The sequence below is a fragment of the Mytilus edulis genome, chromosome 1 (assembly GCF_963676685.1).
Source record: "Mytilus edulis chromosome 1, xbMytEdul2.2, whole genome shotgun sequence".
Classification (NCBI taxonomy): Eukaryota; Metazoa; Mollusca; class Bivalvia; order Mytilida; family Mytilidae; genus Mytilus; species Mytilus edulis.
Genome location: NC_092344.1, coordinates 17,814,187 through 17,820,186, shown reverse-complemented (window position 1 = coordinate 17,820,186; position 6,000 = coordinate 17,814,187).

Genomic DNA, 6,000 nt, shown 5'->3' with positions numbered 1-6,000 from the left:
GAGGGAAAGGAGGAAGCAATTCATGTTGCTTAAATAACATAGTTTTTGTGTTTTGTGCTTTGTGCTTTTATCTTTTATCTTTTTTATAATGTTGTTGTTTTTTGTGTTTTTTTTGGGGGGGAGGGGGGTGTGTGTGATGATAAGTGAAAGGATTTTAAGGAAAAAGACTTCTATTGTTTACAACGGAGTAATTAAATCAAGAAAGAGAATGATTGCGTGAAAAAATAATTATATTCATCTAGCTGATATGTTTACAAGCTTTGTATAATATCGAGGTGTAACTCATCAGGTAAAACAATTTTACTGCCTCCTTCAATTTCAGCACAAATGAACCGTATTGCAGATGAATAGCAAATCGCAGTTCTACGCTTCACAAGTTTGAAAATAAACGGTTGATCTTTTATCCTCTCGTAATATAGCCCTTTCACAACTTTAGAATTTTGGTTAAATGAACAACCCCAGTAATCTGAAATATTTTACCTATTTATAGACAAATTACCATATGTTTTTTTTTATTATTATTTTAGATAATTATTCATTTTCTATTTGAATATAACTACTGTTATATATTACAGTTCTTATCGTGGTTTCTATGATTCTATCTATTTTCGAAATTTGTAATTTGGTTATTTTGTTTTGTTCTCTGATCTTAAAACATGAAATCGAACCGTACTTGTTATTTAAAAACAATGAAATATCGTTCATATATCATTGATGATATGATAATACGAACTGCTTTCAATGTCGATGGTCAAGGAGGGTGATTGGCCTAATGAGTCCATATAAAGTGATAAAAAGCCTGCGGCGATTTTAAGATAAGCTCGTGGCGAGATTTGTTCGAGTCCGATCCTAATCGACAGTTATTGCAAATATTTTACCTTAAGGTCGCCTGATGTTCAGCTTCTCCTACCTATGACGACAGGTCAATAAAATACAACAAATGTCGTTTATACATGTACATGATGTAGTGGTGTTTAACACCAAAACAAAGAACAAACTTTTAGAAATAATTTGAAAATACATATACTGTATAGCGTTGAAAACGTTCAAAACGTAAGAAAATTGTTCAGTGGACAAACTTGCAAGACATTTGATTTGTTAAAAAACGAGGTCATTTCAACTTAATAGCCTATCAAAAAGTATGTTATCGTATTGTTGGGTGAAAGCACAATTACGCACAAGTACTAGTTGGTATGCTACAAATAAAATATTTAATATAATGACGTTGAAACTGACAGTGTTTTGGTAAAAAGCTGCGAAATTCGACATTGGACAATCTTGCAAGACATTTTCCCGAAGCCAATGCGTTTTTATTTGTGGTGTGAGTGCTGTAAAATTCCGGATTTGAAATGGTCTATCTAAGCACTTTTGTAGGAATAATTTATGAAAACAAAATTGTATATCATCTGATATTTTAAAAAGCGATAACTTTTGATAACTTACCATTTTCCGAAACCTGACCATGGCGAGGATTATTCATTTTAAAAAAAAATCAGCTTTGACCGTTCCATCAACACAAAAAAACAGCAATGACATAATAAATTATATATGACGTTTATCATTCATGCAAATTTTCGCGGATTTTAAACTCTTTTTTAGACCACAAAAGTTCCAGCAAAAGTTATTTTGCGAATAATTTGTTACGTCTGACACGCATATTTTTGACGTTTTGGCAACATTTGTATCATTATTTGAAACTATTATGAAAAGTTAAAGAATATTTTTTTTTATATTTTTGGAAACAGTAATACCTGCCTAATCTATGGATATAAATTTCATAAAGCTGAACTATTTAGATTTCATAGAAGAGCTATTTATCAAATTGCTAACGTCATAACGTCGTTAGGGGGGCGGGGCTTATTTCATACACGGTTAGTAGTGGTGTTATGTCCCTTTATAAAAAAAAAAACGGTACTGAGAAAAACAGACGAAGAAATTGATTATTAATATTGTAATAAATTCATAAAACACATTTAAACCTAACAAGTTGTTATTGTTGGTATCTGTTTTTGTAGGATCAATGGAAGTATACAGTTTCTTAATGCTAACCGAGTCTTGAACACTTGCTCATTTTGATAGGTCACTAGTCTAAATTTCACACGTTAAGATAGTCGGTAAGATAAATTCGTTACATAGTGTGCTAGTAACCTAATACAGTATATAGGGGGTCAGTATCATATATACCGTATTTGGTCACTAGCACACTATGAACTAATAGTATGCAAACTTAGGCACAACCATGAAATTAAATATCCACAAAAAGGCTATTTTCCGCAATCTACGAAAATGGATACCATAAAATAAATAAATGAATGAATAATACCATCTACATCATTTGGTCTCTGGTTGAGAGTAGTATTGGCACGAAGACTTAAACATCATTTAGCCAAACAAAACCAGAAATGACGAGAAAGGTTTCAGAGATTTAACAAGGCAAAACTATGCACCATGCAAAAGTGTCATTTTCAATTCTTTTTTCTCCAATGGAGTTCAAAAACGGTAAGGAGCAAACAAAATCTACTGACTTGGCATTTAAAACTCTTATCAACAGAAACTTATTTAAACTGGCCGAAATATACATATTCAACATGTTTTGTATAAATGGATCTGATCCTTTATAGCCATTTCCCTTTAAGTTAAAAGTCTATCAACATATAAAAAGTTACTGAACAGAAATAAATTAATAGACCAATGAACTAATGGATAATAGAAAAATACAGCATCATACCATTAGTATAGTTTGGATTTTCTCTTTCCTGAATGTTCTTGTATTTAGTTACTGTATTCCTGTCATGTAATGATGTCATTGTAGCGATATTTTTAATATTGCCATTAAGCAGGAGATTGGGTTACCTAGGTGGTCTGTTTCTATGTATGTTGCATTGGTGTCTATTTGTGTTGCACTTCAGTGTTGTTGTTCTGTTTTGTTTTCCTTTTGTAGTTGATGTGTTTTCATTCTGTAGATGTGTTTACCTCAGTTTTGGTTTGTAAACCGGATTTGTTTCTCTCAATCGATTTATGACTTTTGGGCAGCTGTATACTAATGTTGCCTTTATTTAGAGTCATTTCAAAATAAATATGATACAAAATGTATCAGTTAACTCATTAAGTCATACACAGAAACAAAGATGAATTTAAAATCTACAGATCAAAACACTTACATTGAGAATTTTGAGAAGCACTTTTATCTAATTTGAATTACACAATGATTTGACAGTACCATAAGCCTTACTCATTGCAAAAAACAACAATTGTGTAAAACTTTATTTAAAAATATATATATTAAAAATGAAGAAAAACATACACATAAATTCATAACAAATTTATAACTATACATTAAAATAATCACAAATGATAAAAGACAACAACATTTTGGAATGGGCAGTACATGGTATGTAAAAAAAATATGGGTTGTGGAGAACCTTACGCCTTGCCTGCAATTTCTGATGTCAGTGTAAAGATGTAATGTTGACTTATCATTTTTGCTGTTAACAGTATTTGCCTTTCTATTAAAGTAGGCTAATAATCAGCATTAAAGGGCATTAACTACTTTTAGGAGCCTTCTATGGATTCAAAAATGAGTTTTTTTTATTGTAGATTTTCTATTGATAAAATATTTTGCTGTTAAAATTTCTTCAAATCTATTATAGTTTTGAAGATAATGGACAAAAACTTGTAAATTAGTAAAGTAAAATGATCTTTTTACATACTGATATTGTGTTAAGAAATTTGGTGTTACAAAATTTGAAAATTTGTTTTAGAAATCATTTTAAAATAAGGAATACATCTCCTGATTCCTTGTCAAACTGTAGATATTTGTTTTATTTCTTAATCGTTAATAAGCTTTTCATTTCTTATCTTTTATAATAACTTTTTGGATTTTCAAATACTTTGGCCTGTAGTATCACAGCAATGTTAGTATTAAAAGCAAATTATGCCCATTACCAGTCATCAGAGGCTTCCGGTCATTATAGCATTATTGTTTATCTTAAAAGTTTATAACTGACCATTTTCGCTGTTTACAGTATCTACCAATGTTTGATAGTTTTCAGGCTCCGGATGAGACTAGACAAAAACTCTTAAATCAGTCAAATATTCTCATGTAAAGTCAATAACTCCTATAAGAGTCCTCTGGCATTTTTGGTGCACAGAGTAGGAAGGTTACCTTGGCATTTTGAGTATTTTATCATTGTGAGATGTTCTCTATTGAATATTAAATGTATTTTATCCTTATTTTTAATTTTTTTTAGCTGTGGCTTAAAGCAAAATTATAAACTTTATATAGACATTTCAGGGATCATTGATGCCTCATTCACACTTACATTAAATGTTGAATTGAATTCCCTAATCGCGTTCACATACTCTTCTGTTTTAATTTGAATTTGCTTATTCGAATTAACCAATTCGCATTAGAAATATGTTTTTGTTAATACGAATTAAAATTAATGTCGTTAGGACAGTAAAGCAAATTTGACACACATTGTTATTTGAATTAGAATTGAAGTTAGGATGTAAAACATTTCAAATGCTAATTACACTAATTCAAAATAGTTAATGTGAATCGAATTCGAATTCCTTGTGAACTCAGCATCATGTTAAAGTTTGGTTGAAATTAGTTCAGTGGTTTGAAAGCAGACTTTTGCACACAAAAAAAAATTGAATCACATTAATCACCAAGTGAATGCAGTAGCACAAATGGACCGTTGAACCAGTAGAGCTAATATATGGAGACATACCGGTAGGTTATATATTAATTAGACTTCAACCCAGACAACAATAATTACTAACCAGGTGCTCCGCAGAGCGCAGCTTTATACAACCACAGAGGTCGATCCCTGAACAGTTGGGGCAGGTATGGACAAAACATTTAAGCGTGATACAGCTCTGAATTTGGATTGTGATCAAATTTTTGACATTATATGGGTTTTTTACACAAAACAAATGTCAAGCCACTCCATCATCATCATCATCTCAATTCAAATTTTAAATGGACTTTGCAACCATAAACACTCATTTAAATACATCAGAAAATTATAAAGATAGAAAATGACATGATAGTCATGTCTGGCAAATTTCCAACATACATTATCTAAAAACATTTTAGAAAAGATAAGGAAAAAAAGCTTCATCAGCAACATTTTATATTGGCAAATTTCCAATGAAGTTATTTACATAAAGTTATTGGCAAATAAAAACAGAAAATGACATCATAGTCATGTCTGGCAAATTTCCAACATATATTATCTAAAAATATTTTAGATAAGATAAGGAAAAAAGAACTTCATCAGCAACATTTTATATTGGCAAATTTCCAATGAAGTTATTTACATAAAGTTACTGGCAAATAAAAATAGAAAATGACATCATAGTCATGTCTGGCAAATGTCCAACATACATTATCTAAAAACATTTTAGATAAGATAAGGAAAAAAAGCTTCATCAACAACATTTTATATTGGCAAATTTCCAATGAAGTTATTTACATAAAGTTATTGGCAAATAAAAATAGAAAATGACATCATAGTCATGTCTGGCAAATTTCCAACATATATTATCAACTACTATTCTATACAAAGAAAGATAACTCCAATTGAAAATTAATTGCTATTGCACAATATTGTGCAATTAGATATTTCTTGCTATTGTGCAATACTGTGCAATTGAAAATTAATTGCTATTGCACAATACTTGATATGGAATCCTGATTTGGACCAACTTGAAAACTGGACCCATAATCAAAAATCAAAGTACATGTTTAGATAAAGCATATCAAATAAGCCCAAGAATTTAATTTTTGTTAAAATCAAACTTAGTTTAATTTTGGACCCTTTGGACCTTAATGTAGACCAATTTGACCAAAAATTAAGAATCTACATACACGGTTAGATTTGGCATATCAAAGAACCCATTTATTCAATTTTTGATGAAATCAAACAAAGTTTAATTTTGGACCCCCATTTGGACCAACTTGAAAACTAGGCCAATAATTAAAAATCTAAG